This window comes from Lygodium microphyllum, chromosome 4 (assembly GCF_053477565.2).
Source record: "Lygodium microphyllum isolate KBCC chromosome 4, Lygodium_microphyllum_v1.1.10, whole genome shotgun sequence".
Taxonomy (NCBI): Eukaryota; Viridiplantae; Streptophyta; class Polypodiopsida; order Schizaeales; family Lygodiaceae; genus Lygodium; species Lygodium microphyllum.
The window spans coordinates 49,452,888-49,476,673 of NC_141138.1; the positions used below are offsets into that span (position 1 = coordinate 49,452,888).

General features: G+C 39.0%; 1 protein-coding gene across 5 annotated transcripts in view; it reads left to right on the forward strand.

Moving 5' to 3' along the window:
- The window catches only part of LOC148037014 (uncharacterized), a 291,479-nt gene that overhangs the window by 262,163 nt on the left and 5,530 nt on the right, over positions 1-23,786 (forward strand). The window contains exon 16 of one of the 5 annotated variants that reach the window (XR_015690560.1): positions 13,073-13,303. The exons of 3 other annotated variants lie outside the window; for them this stretch is intronic. The gene's annotated coding sequence lies outside the window, so the exon portion shown is untranslated. Of the gene's footprint in view, positions 1-13,072; positions 13,304-23,786 lie in introns of those variants that run through there. One more of the 5 variants, XR_015690553.1, reaches the window with a different exon arrangement.

The window sequence follows — 23,786 nt, forward strand, 5'->3', positions numbered from 1 at the left end:
CTAACTAACTAATTTTTAATTACGTGGAAATATTACATCCTCCTCCCCTTAGAGAAATCAAGATGTCCTCATCTCAATAGAAACCATGGTTATTGTTGGTGAAGAGCATCCTCGTCTATCCATGTAGCATCTTCTTCAGGATAATCCTTCCACTAGACAAGGTATTCTCTAAGGGTTCTACTCCTCAATTCTCTCTCCCTAGTATCTAGGATTTTATTTGGCTGCAACTCAAGGACTCCTTGGCTAGGCATTACAATTTGTTGATCACTTAGTACATGGCTAGGATTAGGTACATATTTCTTTAGTAGACTAACATGAAATATGTTGTGAACTTTTACATTTTCAGGGAGTTGAAGTTTATAAGCATTAGGTCCTAGGCTTTTGAGGACCATGTAAGGCCCGCAATACCTTGGGCTAAGCTTTTTAAACTCTCCCAAGGATAAGGAACTCTTCTTGGATCATACATGAATGAAAACCATATCCCCTTCCTTGAAGAGCCACTCTTGCCTGTTCAAATCTACATAAGCCTTCTGTGTATCCTTGGCGGCTTTGATGTCTTGCCTAATCTCCTTAACCTATTCATCCATTTCCTCTAGCATCTTCTTGGAAGCCTCTACCCTTAAAGTAGGGTCTGAGAAATTTAATGGAGAATGGCAATCATGCCCATACAACACTTGAAAATGTACCATTTGAATGCTTTGCTGGAAAGAAGCATTGTAGGTGAATTCCACCAAGGATAGATATTGGATCCACTTCTTGGGTTCGTGACAGCAATATACTCTAAGCATATCTTCAATCACATGATTGACCCTTTCTGTTTGGCCAATAGTTTGAGGATCATAGGCCGTACTAAAACAAAGCTAAGTCCCAATAGCTTCAAATATCCCTCTCCAGAAATGAGATGTAAAAAGGAAGTCTCGATTCACTGATGATCCTTTTGGGTAGACAAGAACAATTGAGCAGCTTGAGATGCAATTAACGTTTTCTTGCATGGAATAAAATATGCTTATTTGCTAAACCTATCGACAATAGTCCAAATCATATCATGATTAGCTTTAGTGTTAGGCAAACCAATGATGAACTCCAATGAGATCTGTTCCCATCTGAATATCTCCTTAATGAATAGTCTGGCAATATCTAAAGCCTTATAATTTGTCTTTATTGGGATGAGATGTACAACCTTGGTGAACATATCTATTGCAACCATACTTGAGTTGTACCCACCTGGAACTAGAGATAACCCAACAACAAAGTCCATGCTGATAAATTCCCACTTCATCTTAGGGATGTCGAGGGGTTGTAGTTTTCCAGGCATCTTGACATGCTTTGCCTTAATGCATTGGCAAGACAAACATTATGTGACGTATTTGAGTACATCTCCCTTAAGTCTTTCCCAATGATAGCTCGTCATGACAATGTTAAGAGTCTTGGCATATCCTAGATGACCAAAGAAAGGGGAATCATGTGCTTGCCAGAGTATCTGTTGTTTAAGTCTTTGGCTCAAAGGAATACATAGTCTTGTCCTGAAGTAGACTAGGCCTTCATAGACAAAGTACTCTTGGTATTTAACTTTGAGTTTGGGACTTTGGTCCTTTTCTAGGATCTCCTTTATCATTTTTTGATATTGTGGGTCATGTTTAGATTCTTCCCTAGCCAATTCGAGGATAAGGTTTCTTGGCATTGACATCGTGGTGGCTAGTGACCCGACCGTCGAAGGTTCCTCCATAATGAGAGAGTTGAGAAACGCTTTATGACTTAAGGCATCAATGACCACATTTTCCTTGCCAAGTCTATATCTGATTTCAAAGTTTTACTCTTGTAGCACCTTGATCTAGCGGCGTTGCCTCATGTTGAGGTCAGCCTGGGTAAAGTTCCATTTGAGGCTCGTAGTCCATGACCAAGGAGAATTTGTTGCTGAGCAAGTAGTGCCTCCAAAGTTTCGAGGGCATGAATGATAGCCAATAGTTCCAAGTCATGAGTAGCATAATTTTTATCATGGGTTTTTAACTTCCTTGAGGAATATGCCACGGGATAACCTTCTTGCATTAGTACACAGTCTAGTGCAAGTGAGCTAGCATCTGCAACAACTTTGAACTCCTTGCTCAAGTCTGGGAGCTTTAGAATTGGTGCTATCACTAAGCTATATTTGAGTTGGTCGAAACAGCTCGCTTGTTCAGTAGTTGTCCACACTATGGCAACCTGCTTCTTTAATAAATATGTGAGGGGTGTTGCAACTAAGGCGTAGTCTTTGATGAAGATTCTATACCATCCTATTAGACCAAGAAAGCTACGCACTTCCTTAATAGTGGTTGGTGGGGGCCATTCTTGTACATCTTTAACCTTTTTAGGATCCACAAAAATTCCCTCTTCTGATACAATGAAGCTTAGATACTCAATCTGTCATTTAAGAAAGGCACACTTCTTCTTTTTTACATAAAGTTTGTGCGTTCTCATGATTTCAAGGACAATGCAAAGTTGAGGCTCATGGTCTTCTTCTTCCTTGGAGTAGACCAAGGTATCATCAAAGAAAACAAGTATAAACTAGTCAAGGTATGGTCTAAAGATATCCTGCATTAGCCTATTGAATGTAGTAGGAGCATTGGTTAATCCAAAGGACATTATTGTGAACTCAAAATGACCATATCTAGTGTTGAAAGCTATCTTGGGAATATCCTCATCCTTGATGTGGATTTGCTAAAACCCTGACCTTAAGTCAATTTTTGAGAAGATTTTTGCCGCTTGTAGGCGATCAAGTAGCTCATCTATCCTTGGGATAGGATATTTATTCTTGATGGTTACTTGATTCAGCCCTCTGTAGTCGAAGCATTCCATCCTTCAGTACTTCGGAAGGAAATTTGGCCCCTTCCACAGTGAATGTGGGTATCATTGGGTATTAACCAGTCCATGCCAAGTAAGCATTCATGAGCGCCTAAGCTCATTACTTTGAATTTTACAATTGTTGCCTTTCCACCGAGTAGGAATCTCACTTTGGTAGTTTGTCTAGTATAATTGATTTCACACCCATTTTCTAATTCCACGAGTAAAGTGGGTGCAACTATTGTGGTTATTCCTAGATTTCTTGCACAAGCAAGAGAAATAAAAGAATACGTACTTCCATAGTCAATCAAGGTTTTGAAATTTTTACCTTGGTAGTGTGAAGGGGCTTGGATCACCAAGAATTGGCGATTCGTCCCTTTTTATGGAGAGCGGCATGGAATGTTGTATTTTCAATCTCTACTTCCATAGTTGGTTCTTCCTCTTCATTTACTTCCTTAATGGTGATATTGGAAGTTCTTACCCTCCCCATTGTTGCTTGTTGAGCCCGACCATGCAGAGCTTTGTTTTGCCCACAAAATCATCCTCGGCAATGGTCCTCACCAAGTTTGGGACACTCTCTTTTGAAGTGCCCAAGTTCCTTGCAATAGAAGCATCACAGTTTTTGGTCATTTTTCTGTGTAGGAGCAAAGTCACTGACTGCATTCGCCTTTGGTTTCTTTTATTGTCCTTGACCTTGTCCTTGTACTCTTTTAAATTGGGCTTTTGTCATTCCATGTTTCTGGTCTTTGTAAGACCAAGATCTATTATTCCTGGATTTAGGCTGAACTTCTTAGGCAATGGGACCTGTTCTTATCAATGCATCTTGTAAATATGCAGGATGCATAGATTCCAATCAGATATTCATTGGTGGATCTAACCCATCCCAAAATTTGAAAACCTGTTGGGGCATACTTTAGCAAGAAGACAAATTTTGAGTAGTATGCCTCTAGAGATAGACCAAACTGCTTTATCTTAAAGAACTTGTTCATCTTCTAAGTCTTGTATGCCAGTGGCATATATCTCCCTTACACTACCTCTTTGAGCTCATCCCAAGTTATTGTTCTTTCAGCTACTACTTGGTCCTTGCACCATTGCTTCCACTAGAGCCTACTAGCTTTGCTGGTCAGCTTGAGCTTAGCAATCATAGCATGGTTTGTAGGTGTTGTTTCTGTTGCACTAAAGTAATCCTCCATGGATTCAATCCATACTTCAGAATTGGCTTCAATAGTCTTCCCTTTCCTATCAAATTCTGGTGGTTTGATTAGTTTGAGAATAAACTTCCTCTCTTGTGCTTCTGTCGAGAACACGATCTTGATTCTGCGTTTGGGGTTGTGTCTTATTTGATTAAAATTTTCGTGTTAAGATTGCATTTACACATCTCTTCACCACTTATCTCAATGCATCAATTCTGATTAAATCACACATACTTTAACACTATGCAACAAGCCAGGTAATCATAAAATTCTCATTTATTCAAAAGAGGTATAAGCCTCAAGTACAATCATTCGGGGGAGATAGAGATAGGCTGGATAACTGTCCAAAAGATATATCAACGCCAGGAGAGAAATTCCTTATTGGATTCTTCTATAGGGACAGAGTAGTAATATGGATTTGGGGAATGGATTCTCAAGAAGAAGTAAGCCCATATCCAAACAAAGACAAACAAAGACCCTAGAACCTCAACGGGCCAATCTAGCCATCAAGGGCAAAAAGGCCACACCACAAGAACACATGTACATTGTGTTCAAACTGCATCTGGTCAAAGCAAAATGCAACATTATCAAGCTATCAAGGCGAGGATGACTAGACATGACAGTCCTGACGATAGATATACCTTGAGCAGCGCTGCACAGATGACCCAAGACCTTAGTAGAGATTCCACGTCTGACTGTGCAGTTAGGGACTCAAAGGCATGTATCAGAAGGCTTGAAGCTGTAAACCAAGACCTCGAAGATGAAGACATAGTGCCACCTGCTTATCTTAGGGTCAAACTCACCGTAAAAAGAGAGCATAGTGTTGATGCTCTCATTGATGGAGTAGATTTCAATTTCTTGACTTACAAAGCATGGACTCTACTAGGTCAACCAGAGCTCAAACCGACTGATGCAACTCTTAATCCTTACGGGGAACACCCACAAGCACTTCTAGGGAAGTGCAAAATTCTTGTAACTATTGAAACAGAAAGCTTGTCATTCCTCTTCTATGTTCCTCCAAATAGTGAGAATTATGGAAAGGAAATCCTCCTAGGAAGGCCCTTCAAAAAGGCAACAAAGTGTGAAGCCGACTATATAGCATAGAGGATACACCTAATACTACCAGGTGTGAGGATAATCACGACTTTTAGCAAGGGTGACCTCACCAAACCTCGAGGGAAGGGCAAGGAGCATTCTGACATACCAAGCAAGCCTAGTAATGAGAGCAAGGAGTTTTTGAAAGAGTTGATACAAGGGTACGGAGAGAACCAGTGTGAGTGAGGCCATACTTGAAACAAAAAGGTTAGGAGACAAGGACAAGGATAGGGTTTGGACTTACAAATATCGTAGAAGACCACGAAAGAAGCCCAAGCCTTATAGACGAAGGCATCGATGGAGAGCTAGCACAATGCCACGATGGATATCCAAGGCATTGCTTCGTGCTCAAGGGTATTATGCAGGCAACCGATGGATTTGGGTACCAAAACCCCTTGCTAAACCACCTCTGTCAGAAGTCCAAATTATGTCAAAAGCAAAGAGGTGTAGGAGCAAACCTAAACGAAAATCCAAGTCTGGAACCAAAAATATTGGAGTGATTGAGCCCCTCACGATTGAAATCTCTCCAAAAAGAGAGGTAGTTGAACCCTCGCAACCTAGCAAGGTTGTTCAACCTAGTGAGGTAGTAGCAAAATCCCATGACGACATGCCACTGAAAGAGAATGCTAAGGCCCAACCAAGCACATCAACTACTGACCTAGTTCAAGATCCTGAGTCCTTAAAGGATACACCTCTAATGCCCAAGAGAAAGAGAAGAAAATAACAAAAAAAACAATAGTTGCAAGCTACTACAGATGACAAGAAGATTGGGACCAAGAGTACTAAAGAGATGATGAACAAAGCGCCTAGATCATCCATAGATAAACCCATTGCCATCTCTCCTAACAGTGGTGAAATCTCAGACACATCCATGTGTTCTGATAAATCAAAGCAACAATTACCGTCAACTGTTACTTGTGATACTCAATCCATCGATAGGAAAACTCGCATTGATCAATCAAGAGTGGATTCAACACTATCACAACAGGATTCTAAGACCACGTCGGTCACATCCAAGGAGAACCATGACACAACTACCATAAAGCCTCAGGAGAAACATGGAAACCCCAAGAGCATAAGAAATCCTAGCATTGGCCAAACTTGCGCATCTAGGCCTGAGCTCCCAGTTACGCTAAAGCCCAGGCAAACTCCTAGAACCTTGCATGAGATAGCAATCGAGCAAGCCCTCGTTGAACATAGAAGTGTCACAGAGTGCTTAACTGAGTTGGATGCTAAGCTCAAAGTGTTCGCACGTGTCTATGTCCTGGCAGACATGCGCGCATTCCCTAAAGAGCAGCTCGAAGAATACTTGCCATTTCCCTTATCTTGGGAAGAGCAAGAACACCTTGACGAGCATTATAACAAGCTCCTGTATGAACGCATGCGACTCATCTCTGGCGAGGAAGCCGACGAAGTGCGCTTAACTGTCACATTCAATGATGCACTCTGCCAACCAAATCTCTTAGAGATAGAGTAACTAAAGCGACTATCAGAGGGCCAAAATCGATTTGAATAGCGTTGGTGTGAAAACCGCGTTGCAATGGCCGAACTGGGAGCCCTGATCATGACAGTCTCAGAGGAGCGATTAGTCAAATGGCGGTCTCAAAGATACCCAACCTATGTGGCATCAACTTCCCTTTGAGTGCTGACTGCCATTCGGGGCACGGACTTAGCTGAACCTAGCCAAGAGAACTCTCTGTTTGATAAGGTTCTCACTGAGAAGGAGTTACATGTTGCAAGTAGACTCGGACAAGGTTCGATGCTACTCGATGTTGCAAAATATCTATCGGTATTGAGTAAGCTGCCATGAGTACTGGATGTGTGTGCCACGCTCCAATACAATCCAGAGTTCTACAATTGGCTTTTATCCTCACGGAGTGACATGGTTTCATGAACATGTACATAAATAAACAACGTGTTTTGTGATTGTGTAAATGATACCAAAAGAAGCAAAGGTCAACACACCCCGTGAGCAATGATAACCAAGTGCAGGTGATATGCATCAAGTCAAAACTAAGGGATTCAAGTTGGCAATGTCTTGTTTAGCTGGACATTTTCATGATGGTTGAAGCATGTGACTTGCACGTACGCTCACGCCTTTCCAAGTGAATGCAAAATGACACAAGTCAATCTTTAGAAGCGTTTAATATCCAAGTCACCACAAGACCACCAACCCCACAAAGAACCATTATGGAGGAAGTGACAGAAATACCAAGAAACAAAAGCCACGACGGAAACGCCACTAGATGAGAACCCAAGGACACCTCTGCAGAAAGCACATATTGTAACTGAGGATGGCCAAAGCACATATTGCAACTGAGCATGGCCAAAGCATAATGATGATTACCTCTTCCTTCTTGGCCAAAATCTATGTTCGGGCAGGAGCCATGCTCTCAACAAGGGCGAACGCCTCTTCATCATCCAGGATTCAATTCGCAAGATGCTCTGCCTTTGTCCATGTACAGCTCACTCCAAGTGCTACCTCAATTTTTCGATGTCTCACATGTTACAAAGAGGTTTGCAAAATCTCAAGTGTATCTCTTCATCTTAACAACAGTTCCTCTAGCATCAAGGCTGGTGACACAATCATCTCTGTTATATCCATTCTTCATAGCCTTTGGATCCCAACATTTCTCAATCCAAATGAAAGGCTAACAGCCTCAATGTATGGCATTGATTGTATTTATTTTTTCCACCAAAAAAAAAAGAAAGAAAGAAAGAAAAGAAAAGGAAAAAAAAAACACACACACACACACGATCATAGCTCCGCACCTAGGGGTCCTCAAATTAGGTACGTCCAGTGACCTTGGTCGACTGGCTCCGTCCCTAATCCCCTAGCCCTTTGTACATCCCCCACAATTGTTCAGGGCATATTAAGGGCAAGACATACCTAGGGAGCTCGCCTCACCTATGGTTAGACCTGTCACCCTGAACTACTTGCATAATTCTTTTGCACTCCATCTCAATGCCATTACAATCAACAATGGTAAGCAAGGCATGAAAGACAATAAAAAAGTACACCATACTTTTCAAGCACTACAAGTAGCCACTAGCTACCAAAAGCTAACACATCAAGAAGCTCAATTATGCTACATTACCTTGACAAGACCATAATGATGTCTCAAGCAGTCTTCAAGTGTACTCCCCGTCTTCATCGGCAAATTTTTCCATCAACTTAGCCCCTTGCTTCACTGACCCATTGCTATATAAGGAACTAGGCCGACAGTCTTCTAACTAAGTAATACCTAAATACGCATGTGTACTCACTTAATATTCACACTATAACCTATACACGGTTTGGGTCCTCAAGTGCAGGACAATACTCCAAGCTTGCTTAGAGTTTGACCTGTCTCCCAAACTAATCAAAATATGTCTTGTGCACGATAAGAAGACTAGCACTACCCCTTAGGGAGAGACCACATGAGAGGTTTTCCAATTGCAGATATTAAAGACTCCAACGAAAGCATCGTCACCTCTACATCAACACTCAACTCTAAACTCTTGTCCTTTACTTCATCATGCAAGACCACCAAAGAATCATCACGAGCAGAATCCACCATGAGCATCCCAAGAACACCAACACCCATGCCAGCTATGAGTGACAATTCCCAACAAAGTGTAGCCCTATCGCCACCTACAACAATCATATCACCAGCCAATCAAAACAGCAAAGTGCCACCAACGACCTTCATCCACACCAACATCAGAACTCCTCCAAGGCAAGCCACAATAGTCCCTTCCACCCACGTCTTCGGTGCAAGCTCCGCATGCTACCTTTGACGAAGAGTGCCATGGGACTGTCACTCGTCTAGGAGGGGGTAATGTTAACCCCAACACAAAGAAAGCAAAAGGAAATAAAAAAGACGCAGGGAAAAGGTAGAAAAAAGGTAGCCCGACTGAAGAAAGAAGAGGAGAAAAGACCAAAAGCGCAAGGGCAACCTTAAAAGTCCAAGGCAAATGCAAAAGGAAAAATGTGCATTTTAAAATAAAAAGGCGCACCCTAAAATCTTGTAAAAGAGTGCCATGCTCTCTCCTGTGCAAATTGTAAAGATAGACGGGGCGTTGAAGAAGAAGCAAGAGGGATAGGAAGGAAATAGAAAAAGAGGACCTAGGCCAATGGCCGTTCATGTAAAAAGGGGATGACCGCCCAAGGAGGAGTAGGACATGTATAAAAGACAAAAAGGGGAATGAGAAGCTCATTCTTGTATGTGGCCAAAAGTAACTCTCCTCTTCTTCTTCTTCTTCTTCTTGCTTGCTTCAGCTTGTGCTTGAGAGAGGGAGTGCAAGAGTGTAAGGGAGTGAGTGTGTGATGGTGAGAGACCGTGGGGTGGAGAAGCTCTCCATCTTCTCCTCTCTTCTTCTCTTCTCTTCTCTTCTCTTCTCTTGCTCGCAACGATGGAGCTTGGAGCTTGGAGCGGGAGGATCGAGCTTGCTTGAAGCTTGCACTTGGATCATGGAGCTACTAGAGTGTGCGGGAGAGGAGGCAACTCGATCGGCATGAAGGTAAACTCACTACACCCGGTAGGCATGAGAGTGCATATGCTATGTGAGAGGTAGCCATTAGCATTTGGCTTGAAACACTTGAAGCAATAAGTGGTCCGTGGGTCTTGGTGGTTGAGCGTGAGCTCCCACTACAGCAAGCTTCAAGCAAGCTGCATCCTCAAGCTCCACGCTCCAAGCTCCATAGCCGCGAGCAAGAGAAGAGAAGAGAAGAGAAGAAGAGAGGAGAAGATGGAGAGCTTCTCCTCCCTGGTCCCTCACCCTCACACACTCACTCCCTCACACTCACACTCCCTCTCTCAAGCACAAGCTCAAGCAAGCAAGAAGAAGAAGAAGAAGAAGAAGAAGAAGAAGAAGAAGAGGAGAGCCACTTTTGGCCACACACAAGAATGAGCTTCTCATTCACTTTTCAACTTTATATACAAAACCCTAACTCCCTTTTGGGTGGTCATCCCCTTATCCCCTTTTTTACATGGTCGGCCATGGCCTAGGCCCTTTTCCCCATTGTCATTCTATCTTCCTAGCTTCCTTTCCACCGCCCGTCTACATTTACAAATTGCACGGGTGAGAGCCCGTGGCGCTCCTTAAATTAAATCATGATGCGCTTGCGCTCTTTTACAAAAGTATTGACTTGCTTTTTTCCTTGTGCACCTTTTTTCCTTATTTAGGACTTTTCTGTGCTTCTTGTGTTTCTAGATTTTTCTTGGCACGCCTTCATCTTCCGTTTCACTTTTGCCTTGGCCTTGTCTTCTACTTCAGCTTTTCTAGATTTTCCACCTTTGTTCGTTTGAGGGTTAATGCATAACGTTGAACCTTCTACTATTAGAGGGACATAATATACTCCAAAAGAGGTAAAACTTGAAAAAAAATATTTGCACTCTCAAACATAATCTTTGGTTTCACCTCTTGGAAAGAGATAGACCTTGACCAATTTTATTTTTAAAGAAATATCCATAATCAATCAATAATTAAAAGCTTGAATTTAACTCAAGAGTCAATCACAATTGGATAAAATACTTAAAGTGCTAACTTGAAAATAACTTTGAAGGTAAATCGTTTTCCTTGAAATATAGTCATGGGGCTTGCAACACACTCCTCATGAAGAAATATATTAGCTATCAACAAATTGGTGTTGGGCATTCTTGTATCTCTAGGATAAAAAGACTAAGGCATATTTGGTCAATGTGACCCATGATTCTTGACAATGGCCCGAATCCATCCCTAAATAGACAATGAAAGTGGCCCTAGATTCCATAGTATACCAAGCATCAACACATGTGATGGGCCTCTAAATCTAGCTCTTGTTGGTAGTTCCAACATATATGCACCTCTTGGAATATGTATGTATATCTACCAATCTCAATTTCCAATTGGTGTAAGGTGGTATACATCTGACTAATAACACATTTAATCTTATGTGATGTAATTGAGTATCCATGTACCTCGGGTATATAATAAATCCATTCTCAGTGGTGTGGAGAAAATGGTCTCAATGCAAAATCATCTTCATCCTCATTTCATGTATTAGTATTAGCCAAGTTCTCCTAGCCTCTAGGTGAATAAGATATTATTCAATCATAGTTGCCAAGAAACATATTTTTTATAGGTAGAAAATGTTAGAAACGTCGAGGCATTTCTCAAACATAGGAAATGGCTAAATCAAAATTATCCTTGAAGATCACAGTCAACCCAATTGTGCATGTCAAATACAAATTTCAATCCCATTCATTTATCGCCTCATGTGTGTTGCCTTTAATTGCTTCACATAAGCTTAGAGAAGCCTAGTATAGCTTATCCCAAGTGTAGCCAAGCCTATTGGGCTTTGTCCACACTTAGGATAGGTAAGCATAGACAAGCCTAGTGATGTGGCATAGGATGACCTATAGTTAGCATATGCCTATACTTAGCCTAAGCTTAGTGAGGCCTAGCCTAAAAGGGCTTTCCTTGTTAACAATGTAGGCAAGCATAGCTAGTCCTAGTGGCATAGTTTGACCTACAGTTAGCCTATGTCTATACTTAGCCTAAGTTTGGTGACACTTAACCTAACATGGCTTTCCTTACCTACACTTAGCTTAGGCAAGTGTAGCCACTCCTAGTGGCATATCTTGACCTATAGTTAGCCTATTCTTATACTTAGCTTAAGCTTAGTGAGGCCTAGTCTAACATGGCTTTTCTTGCCCACACATCATAGGCAAGTGTAGCCAATCCTAGTGGTATAGTCTATAGCTAGCATATGCATATACTTAGCCTAAGCTTAGTGTGGCCTATCCTAACATGGCTTTCCTTCTTCACACAGCATAGGCAAGTGTCACTAATCCTACTAGCATAACTTGACCTATGGTTAGTCTCCTATGCTTATACTTAGCCTAAGCTTAGTGAGGCCTAACCTAAAACGGCTTTCAGTGCTCACACTTAGCATTGGGTAAGCATAGCCATGTTAAGATGTCATGCTCAATACGAGCTAACACTCTCACACATGGGTGATTGTTTTTGCATTCATGTCAATGACATGGTTGGCACCTACATTAACATATGCTTAAAGTGATAGTCCACCTACCCAAGTTATGGGATATCTATCTAGTCATCTTTCTAGTTAGCATGTTCACACTATGGATCACTTGTATATTATGTATATTGTACTCTCGTTATTCTTGGTAGATTGTTGTAGTAGAGAAGAAGAAGAAGAAGAAGTAGAAGAAGAAGAAAGACTAGGGTCTTCATCTTCTCCCTATCTTGTGAACACTCTATGTTGTGGTGTGTCTTACAAGAGCTCAATCTCCCTCTCTCTCCCCCATCTTTTCATGGTATCAGCCACAGGAAACAAAGAGTTATGAGCCACAAGTATAAGAGCTAGTAAGGAAGCCTTGCTATGGAATAAACATGTGGAGATATCTCTCATACGATCTATGATTGATGAGCTACCTTTGCGAACTTGGAGTGTTTGAGGGAGTATTACATGCCTTTGGTCTATGATTTGAACTATATGATTAGATTCACGTTCTAGGCACGTTTTGTTCTCCATTCAAGAATTGGAGGTTATTCATGTGAGAATCTGTTATAAGGTTCAAGACCTTTACAGACCTTGTCATTTCACAACAAATAGGTTGCATGTCTTGGGTGTGATAGATAGTATTTGCAAACTATTTGACATTTTGCAGACATGTTTCACGTGTAGGGTGTGGAAGAAAATATTTGCAAGCTATTTGACATTATAGGTTTTTCTTATCATATGATTATGTACTATGGTCAGTATAGATGATATTTATTAATCACTATATGCTTATTGATTAGTATAGATGATACTATTTGCATATGCCTAATATTATAGATGTTGCTCACCATATGCTTATGTACTAAGATCACTATAGATGAAAATTTTCATGTATTAGTAGGCTATTAATAATAGCATTTTTTTGGATTTTTCTACACAATGTCTGAGGGATTTAATCAAATTGTTAATGATGTAGTTTAAAGGTCAAGAAGGTAGTAGCAGTGGAGATGCTACATTCTCTGCCAATATGAGAGGCAAAGGTGGTTCCTTTACCAATAGTGACAAAAATAAAAAGGACGATAAGAAAAAGTTTTAAGGAGAGTTCTTCTATTGCAAGAAGAAAGGACATGTAATTATAGACTATCAAGTTAAGAAGATAGATGAAAAGAATGGCACCATGAAGACTAAAGGGAAGAGTCTCTCTTGGATGGTGCCTATGAAGGCACTAAAAGTAGGGCAAAGTGAAAATCTCATATTACTATGAGATTATGATATATAAGTAGAGCTTGCTATGTGAGGCCATTTCAAGTCTCATTTTAGACTCATAAGGTTTGTTGTTGCGGACAACAATTTCAGGTATACTATGATTTCATTATGTTAACTGAAAGTGGGTGCATATGTTATATATTTCAAACGTGTAAGTTTTGGGGTGTTTTTTAGAATGCAAACACAGGTTTTATTTGTAAATATGTTGCAAATTACAAGCGGTCAATAAAAAATGCTACTTAGTGTATTATTGTGCACTTATAAAAGGTTGCAGAAGACTTGCTCGTTATTTTGTATCAATTTTGTAATAATGATAGAGAAAAGTGAAAACCCCATCATTGAGAAGCTAGACAAGAACAACTATCCATCATGGAAGTTTTGTGTGACAAACTTCCTTATTGGAAAATGCCTCTTCGAGTTTGTTTCAAGTGAATAAAAGGAGCTAGAGCTGAGTGAACCTGTGACTGCAGATGAATTAAAGGCATAAAAATAATGGAAGACAAAAGACATAAAGTGTGTGAAGCATATTATTTTGGTAAGCAGGAAAGACAACCTTTTTCACATGATAGAGATGTGAGCAAAAATATACTTGATACTGTGCATACAGATGTTTGGGAGCAATACATATTTTGTCATGTTTATTGATCATTGTCAAGAAATGTGTAGACATATTTCATGAAAAAGAGTGATGTATTTGAGTACTTGAAAGCTTTCAAGACTACTATTGAAAGGTTTGGGTATATTTCATAAAGGGAGTGATGTATTTGAGCACTTCAAAGCTTTCAAGACTACTATTGAAACAGAAACAAGCTTGAAAGTTAAGTGCTTGAGGTCAAATGGAGGGGGCAAGTACCTCTCTAATAAGTTTAGTGACTTCTTAATGCCTCATGGGATAAAGAGAAAGTTTGCTTGCATATATAAACCATAGCAAAATTGGATTGTAGAACGAAAACATAAAAATATTACAGAACTTATATGGGCATTGATGGTTGGAAAGAATACGTCAAAATATTTTTGGTCTAAAGCTATTCATAGTATTGTCTTTATTATGAATGGAACTTCCACATCTATAGTTCATTGGATGACTCTCAAAGAATGCTTTAAGGGCAAGAAGCCCAATGTGTCACATTTGAAAGTGTTTGGTTGTATTGCATATGTTCAGGTGTTAGATGAGCTACAAAAAAGGCTCGATCTAAAGGTTAAAAATTATATTTTTATTGGATACTCTTAAGAGAAGAAATGATATCATTATTATAATCCTGTCATAAATGAGTTTAGAGTGAGCAGGGATATTATTCTTTGATGGGATGAGCAATTGATATACATCTAGTGATAATACATTGGATGATGGTGATGTGTTACACTTGAAAGTGTTTGGTTGTATTGTATATGTTCAGGTGCCAAATGATTTGTGAAAGAATCTTGATCCAAAGGTTGAAAAATGTATTTTTATTGAATACTCTTTAGAGCATCATAATAGTTATGTGCAAAAAGAGAAGCAAGAATGGCAGTGCCTTAATGGACCAAAAAAATCATCTAGTGATGCATCCATGGTTATAGCCCTTGCTTGGTCTAGGAGACTAAGGGTCCCACATCTTCAGGTGCATCTAATAGTGTTGCACGTAAAGAAAAAGAAAAGAAAGTGTCAAATTTTATAATGATGTAGCTTCTAGTCATTTGGGGTTTGATGGAGATTCCAATTATTCAGAGAATTTTGATGATGAGCTTGGTATTCCTTTAGTCAAGACATCGCGTGTAGAGAGTGCACATAGTAATGTAAAGGCTCCACTAGGTGATCGAGCGATACGCAAGACTAGTAGGATTAGATACCTTATTCAAAGATTTGGTTTTGAAGGTTATACGACTCACCATTATGCATATATGGTAAAGGTGGTTGAGGATATTGAGCCCACTTGTTTTGAGGATGATGTTGATAATGCTCATTGGGATGCAACAATGGATGAAGAGATGGTTGCATTAGATGCTAATTAGACTTGGGATCTAGTACCATTGCCTAAGGGCAAGAAAGCTAATGCAAATGGTTTTGTTAGCAAGCATAAGGTTGGTTGGTTTTGCAAAATGCTATGCTCAAATATATGGCATAGATTATAAAGAGACATTCAATCCAATTGTTAGGATGTAAACTATTAGATATGTGATTACTTTGACAGTAGTCAAAGGTTGGAGTTTACAACTAATGGATGTAAAGAATGCCTTCTTGCATGGTGAATTGCAAGAAGAGGTAAAAATAGAGAAGCCAACATGTTACAAGGATTTAGAGCATCGCACATATGTGTGCAGGTTAAAGAATGTGCTCTATGGGCTGAAGCAAGAACCTAGAGCATGGTCTGATAAGATTGGAGAGTATATTGCCAACATTGGCTTTTATGTTTCTCTGATGTTGATCAATCACTTTATGTGAGAAAGGGAGATGCAAGTTTGGTCATCACAGTCATCTATGTGGATGACTTGATTATTACAAGTGACAGTTTTAGTGGGATTGTTGAAGTTAAGGACCTTTTGAAAAAGAAGTCTGAGATGAAGGATTTGGGTGAGCTAGGGTGGTACTTTCTTGGTATTGAGATGATAAGTGTAATGATGATATATGACTGTCCCAAATGCAATATGACTTGGATATATTGTCCAAGTATGGTTTGATACTATTTAAGCCTCTTTTAGTGCCATTGGAGAAAAATGTGAAACTGAGTGTTGATGTTGGGGATGAGATAGAAGATCCTGCTATATTTAAGAGGATAGTAGGGAGTCTAATTTACATGACTATCAAAAGGCTAGACTTGAGTTATGCCGTTGGCCTTGTCAATCAATTTATGTAGATACCTAGAAAGTCTCCTTTGGATGTATTTAGACACACATTGAGGTATGTGAAGTCCACTTTACATTATGGACTTTTTTATGAGCCAGGTAAGGATATATAGGTATTTGGATACAGAGATGCAGATTGGGCTGGTAGCATGTCTTGATAGAAGATCTACCAACGAATTCATGTTTTCCCTTGGTAGTGTAGCAACTACATTGAGTAGAAAAAAGCAACCTACAGTTGCCTTATCAAGTACAGAGGGCTGAGTTTAGAGGTGTTGTTATGGTAGTATGTGAGGTAATATGGCTACAAAAGCTATTGAGTGATTTAGATGTGCAAGGAAATGGTCCAATTATCATTCACTGTTACAACATGATCAACATACAACTAGCTAGGAACCTAGTATTCCATGTTAGGACAAAACGCATTGAGGTGTATTACCACTTTGTGAGAGAGAAGGTACTTGCAGGAGAGATTAACTTGGTATATGTCACTACACAAGATTAAATAGTTTGCATTTTCACAAATGTATTGGATATAAAGAAGCTTTGAAAATTTTGAAGCTTACTTGGAGTTGCAAAGATATAGTTGAGCTTGAGGGGGTGTATTGAGTTGGCACGCTCAACATGTGTAGACATTGATGACGGACTGCATACTTAGATGTGTCCACACATCTATACTTAGCACATTGGTAGTCATTATAATCATCACATAGCCATTGAATTATCACTTATTATATTTAGTTTGTGTCACCTACCTAACAACTAGCATAGTTATAGCACTAATCGATTTGTTTAGTTAGTTATGCATTGTTTGACTTAGTAGGCCACTTTTCTTTGTATTGTATCTTATCTATACTTTGTGTACATTGTATTGCGTATGAAAAGAAGAAGAAGAAACCAACAAGAAAACGTTTTGACCTCCATCTCTCTTATGTTCTTGATGAGTGAGCTTACTCTCATGTGTATGGTGTGTGTTTGGTGCAACAACTTAAGCAAGTCCCCCTACCACACCATTTGTGACACAATACACAAAAAATAAAAAGGAGTAGCATCAATGATGATGTTGTATAAGGTTCAAAGAATAGGGGAAAAAGAAGAAGACAAAGGGAGGTTTTAAGGACAATGCCCCTTTTTGGCCCTACGTGTGTTTTCTTCTCTCTCTCTCTCTCTCTCTCTCTCTCTCTCTCTCTCTCTCTCTCTCTCTCTCTCTCTCTCTCTCTCTCTCTCTCTCTCTCTCTCTCTCTCTCTCTCTCTCTCTCTCTCTCTGCTACAATCCCAGTGTTTCTCCCTTTCTTAGCCATAATTTCCCCTCACATTGCCACAATGCCTCGGCAATAGCACAAGTGACCTCCTTTACACATCCGACATGGACCGAGGTCCTGATGTAGTCAATTTGAAGATTGTTATATATGAATTGAGAAGATTGAAGAAGAAATTGGAGCTGTAAAGAGGGAGGTTTTTGCTAGCCTCTTCCTCAATATTGATATATCCCTTCACCTCTTGGCCTATTGATCTGTCCCTCCACCTCTTGCACCCTCATCAACACATCTTGTTGTACATCAACAAGAAAAAGAAAGATAATGGTTTGTTTGTTTTAGTTTAAAAACCCTAAGATTACTAACCCTTTTTCTTCGTACTAGTTTATATACAATACATTTACAATAGATAAAAAAAGAAAGCCTTAACAATCCAAATGTTCACCATCTCACATTTTCCAATAGTCCATCTTTAGGTGGCTTATCTTTTCTCTTACACTTCCCCCAAATTCCACTTTTTGTCTAGGTTTTCCCCCTTTTCATTGTGAACAACTTTTGTTGCATCATCACAAATAAGCCAATTAGGCTTCTCTAAAATAAAGAACACCTTGAGCATTAGTGCCATCTACCCATGCCATCCTCATCCTCACCAATATTGTCTTTCTTCTCATTCTCATTCTCCAAGTGATCAAAACCACAAAAAAAGAAGAGCTAAATAAGTCCTTTTATCAAAAAAACCAACCAATACAAAAGGAAAACACTTCAAAGATAACTTATTGTTAATAACTCACATAATCTATCATTCACATTCAAAATAAATACCCTTTTACCAAAGGTATAACTCTTTATTAAAGCATTATCCTCACATCAAACTAAACTAATAAACCCCTACATTGGAAGATACATGAAGATATATAAGCAAACCCTATTTTCTCAAGTGTCTTTGGAGGTACATGATGGGATCATCTATCTTCCTCTAATGGAATAGAGGAGTTGTTCTTATGATCCCTAGGTGAATATAAAACCTTAGCCTTTGAAGATTCATAAATATTTTCAGTGTGGGAGTGATGGAGGTACGATTTACCTTACTCTGGTGATCATGATTATCGAGTCCCCATACCCTACCATGGCTAGGCCTCATGATCAAAATTGTTTTGCTAACAATTTTATGAGTTTTTTGTGTTAGATAATGGTTATTCTTTGACATGGTTCATGAGGATGCTTCATATTTTAGTGTGGAAGGAATTGATGACACCCAAAGAAGCATAAAAATAAGGCACGAAAACTCCCATGCATATACCAAATTTGCATTTTTTTATGGGGAGAATAATAATCACATTGTTTCAAACTCATTTAAAAGAGATTTCCACATGAGGGAGCCACAACCATCAAAATAAATAGCATGCATAAAAATGTGTGTGCTTGCATTTTTAAAGAGCTAGAAAGAATCAAAATATAAATGCCAAAGCTTTACAAATGTAAATGCATTAAAAATTCATGAAATAATAAAAATATGAAGGGGTGTTTGTGTCTTTTGGGAAAAAGTTGGGGTAGAGTGCATGACTAATTTTGTGCCTCTTCTCTTTTTTTCTTCCAAGACTCACACAATCTCTTCTTTGTATGGTGCAAAAATTTCTTTCTCTCTCCTCTCTCCTTTATTTTCTATGCAAAAAGTTATCTTCCTCTTTTTCCTTTTCTCTTTTCTTTGTGCAATGGAGATGGATATGTCTAATGAAGATGATGAATCTATTTATTATTAAGTGAGAGAAGTCTGGTTTCTTTTAAGTTGTGAGATCAATGGCAAAGCCATACACATAGATTTTGTGTGCCATTTCCTTAGTTTTTAAGAGAAGTACAAAAGATTCTAAGATTCTAAGTATTACAAAAGAATTGATAGAATTCATAAGCAAAGCCACTTTCTTCAAGAGATTCATTTCCCAATGGTGAGAGGATAATACTATGTTGATGTGGACCTTGTATGATGGACTGTTCCCCCTATCTATAGAAAAAATAAAGACTTGCATTTTGGTATCATCCTATTTGGGAGAAACTTTGAGAAGTAGAAACAAAGATAATGAAACATCAATGGAAGATTTGGCTTTCATTGAAGGGTTTCCAAACATTATTCAGTTGGAGATTATGAAGAAGCTCTAGGGGTCGTGGTAAGTGGAGGTCCACAAGAATAAGGAAAAGAGTTGGCATTTGTATGTGGACACTAATAGATAGAGTGTTCTTCACAACCTATGCCATTGAAATCCTCCAAAGTTGGTACTACCAAAATGATGGCACAATGGTAATTCTCAAAAGAATACCTTCCCCTTTGCAATGGCATGAAAGCTCAATTCAAAGAAGACTATGAAGAAAGAGAAGAAGTGGAAGAAATGCTAGCTTAAGAGTCTTCTAGAGTAAACAAAAGCTCCTCTATTTTCCTCCTATGGAGCATCGACAAGCTGGGTGGAGCCAACTTTATGATAAATGACACAATAAAAAGACAAGTAATTGAATAAATCTAGAGGTACGTGAGAAGGCAAAAAGCAAAAGTCAAAGCTATGAGCAATCAACAAGTAGGAAAAGACTCCTTTGACAACCTTACAACACTCTTCATAGAAGTCCCAATGGAGAATCAAGCTCCCCTTCCTAGCCAAATCCATCTTAGATATGTTGATGATAGGCCAACGAATGTAGTCCCATTGCCAATTTTTAAGGGAGAATACAATGAAGACATCAACCTTCATGTATTCGAGTTTATGGTAGCATGTGTGGCTAATAATGCAAGAATCCCAAAGTAGTGATTGGCAATATTCCCCACCACTTTCAAAGGTGCAACGTTTTAGTGGTATGAGAGACAAGTAGTAGGAACACTCGGCACATGGGAGGAACTAAAGGTGGCCTTTCTCACCAAATTCAAGCATGAATATTTTGAAGAGTGGATGTAGGAGGAGTTTATGAATTTGAGCTAGTCCTCTAGAGAGCTTGTGAAACTATATGTCTCTAGAATGGAATCCATACTGAAAAGATGGACCAACTACAATTTGGATGAAGACATCCAAAAGGGAATATTAAAAATCCTAGAATTAGAAGTTTGCAAGTTCATGGAATTAAGAAAACTAGCTAATTCGCAAGTTGTAGTGGAAGGTGGAAGGTTGTATGATGAAGTTAAAGTTAGATTGTCAATGACCTCAAGTAGAGAACCCCTACCTCCTTTAATGGTAAAAATGGAATATCCACCTAATATAGTCCTAAGGACTATCCCTTACCCCTATCCTTAGATGCTTATAGAGCCTTAGTATAGTGCACCACCTCCATAGTGACCACATACATTGATGGTCCCAACCACAATAGTAGTGGCCTCAAATAGTTTCCACAATGGTAAATCAGTAAAAACAATACTCTAATTAGCAACAGCCAACAATCCAAATAGGAGCTTTGAGTTAGAATCAAAGTAGAGGCCCCTTTGCATCAACCCAGCCAATCTATGTAGTGATTATAGAGACTCCCCAAAAACCCCATTGCAAATGCTCTGGGAGGAGAAAATTTGAAGGACTACTTTCAAATTTAGTTGCAAACATCAAGAAAGAGTTGACGAATGTGATTACAAAACATTTAAGACACTAAAATTGAATACTACCAGCCTATCAAACACTATAGGAGTAGAAAGAGATGTCATGTGATCAAACACTTGGTGTAGTGAATGCCACCAACAAGCAGGACATTTAGCAACTGAATGTACATGAAATTCAACCATCCCTAGAGCCTTCTACTCTTATTTCCTGATAAAGAACCACATAGAGGACATTTGCTTGTCATTGAAGGAGATACATGACATAATGAAGAAATACGAGGAAGTAAGGTTCAACTTGCTAGAATCCAAGATGACAGCCCAAGTCATTGGACCAAATCCTAGAGAGTTTGGTCCTAATTTTGGTCCAAGGAGGTTCTCCTCCTAAAGTTATAGAGAAAGACAGTCAGGTTGTGGACAGAGATCGGAAGTGGAATGTTATATATGTGGATAGAAGGGTCATATCTCCCCAAACTACCCAAGCCCTAAAAGATCCATGGATTATAAGCTCCTCTATAATCAATGTAAAGGATAAGGCTACATTGCTAAAGATTGTCCCAGTCCACAAGCTAATGCCATTGATAACCAATAAAAGAATCAAGCGCCTACCTCCAATTTGGTAAAATTGGAAGTAGTTATAGTTATGCAAGCCAAGAAAAGAGAACCAATGTTTTCAAAAGAGAATGTTTCATCTACAAAAGTTATAAATTTTAAGCTCCTAATAGAGCCACAAAGCAATACAATACAGGGAAATGTAGTGGAGATTACTCTAGTGCCATAAAAGAACACAAAGACAGTACAAGATGAAGAACCAAAGGTCCAAGAGATGGAAGATGCAGATGTTAGAAGAAGTGGTGATCCCATAAAAGAGTATAACTTTATGAAAGATTTGAATACATTCCATCATCCTAACTTGATGTTCCGTTAACTATTGATATTGGCCCCCAATTTTGCCACAAAAGATTCAAAAGTATTCTCATGCAATAATGTAGCTTAAGGATTACCAACCTTGTAACTATTACCAAGTCTAGTATGGCCCTAAAGCTTGTAAAACAAGTAGATATGATCAATGTCTTTCTCGATCCTGGCACCCCAAAGATTGGTGTTTGGATAGAAGAATGTTTCATTGCAAATGCATTGATAAATAGAGGTTCCTCAATGAGCGTAATGATATGAGGATGAAATATCTAGACTTAGGTATCCTTCCTTATGTCAAGACCATAGTGGCAAGATGAGATTATTAGCTCACTTACCTAGTGGTGAAGCCAAAATCTTATGGGATATTTTACCCACTATTATTGGGAAGACCATGGCTATTTGAAGCATGAGCAAGGACCGATTAATTTAAAGGAACTCTAATCCTAGGTAGGGGACCCAATAAAGTAGCATTGAAGCTTTATGATTCGAAGAAAGGACATGGATCCACCTCCATGGAAGTCTCACCTAACTCTTCCAATGAAGTCATAGATTGCACATCAGCAAAAGAAGTCACTTTCAAGAAAATCTTCCCAATTTAAGAAATATGAAGCACAGTCCCTAATAGTGGACACTATAAGCCATCTCTCAAAAGAAGCAAAGTCATTGTCGATGGGTGAATATCTCCTGCTTGGACCCAATATGACTTCTAAAATGAATTCCAACAGTGAGATCAAGGCATGGATGTATTGCTCCTCTTATTATTTGGACATAATAGAACCAGAGACAAAAGTATAAGTAGAGATAGAGAGCTTGTTCTTCTTGTAGAGAGCTACTATCAAAGTTGAAATAGATCTTGAAGAGGAAGATGATGAAAGTGAATATCAAGATTTTGGTAGTGAAGAGGAAGAACATGTCCACAATTAGAAGATGATAATAATGAAGTTGAAGTTTCACAAGCCTAGATTTTGAAGATCCCATGCTATTGGATGGAATGATAATGGTACCCTTGGGTTGATTAATGGTCCATAAAGCATGCAAAACATGTATAGAAATGGGATCAGGTAAAAGATGACTCAAAGACAACCTTTACAACAAAATGGGGCACCTACACCTACTACAAAGTGATACCATTTGGGCCTCGTAACGTTGTTGCACCTTCCAATGAATGGTAATGGCTACATTCCAAAACTACCTGCATGATTTGATTAAGGTATATCTAGATGATTTTCTTTTCCTCGATCTACTTTGCAATCATTGGGAACACTTGGAGTAGTGCTTTGATCGATAACGAGAGTATGGAATTTTCCTCAACCCCAACCAATGCATCTTTGGAGTCTCCTCGAGAGTTATATAGGGCCATATCATCTCTACACAAGGGATAACAACAAATCGAGTGAAGATTGAGAAGATTGCAACCCTGATAGCATCAACTAATCTTGAATAGCTTAGAGGATTTCTTGGCCATGTGGGTTACTATAGGAGATTAATTGCACATTTTGCACTCAAAATCTGGAAACGACTTTCATACATACACAGAAGTAATAAAAGATTTCTAGGCCTTCTCATTATTAAGGCCACCCAAAATAGATGAGACCAAATCATTATCATCAGACATTGTATTAATGGTTTCTAAGGCATTTGTGATGTTTCTCATCTTCAAAACATATTCACTTACAGACATCTTTCCTTTCTTTAAGATATTCAACTCTTGCTTGAGTTAAATATTTTGTGCCTTTGTATTTACTCCTTGAGTTAAATCTTTTGTGCCTTTGTATTTATTGAAAATATATTCTTGAAGGTCGTCCAAGTTACATGTGAATTTTCTATATTTTTTACATGCCCTAGCATAGTGTTATCAATGATTGCAAACA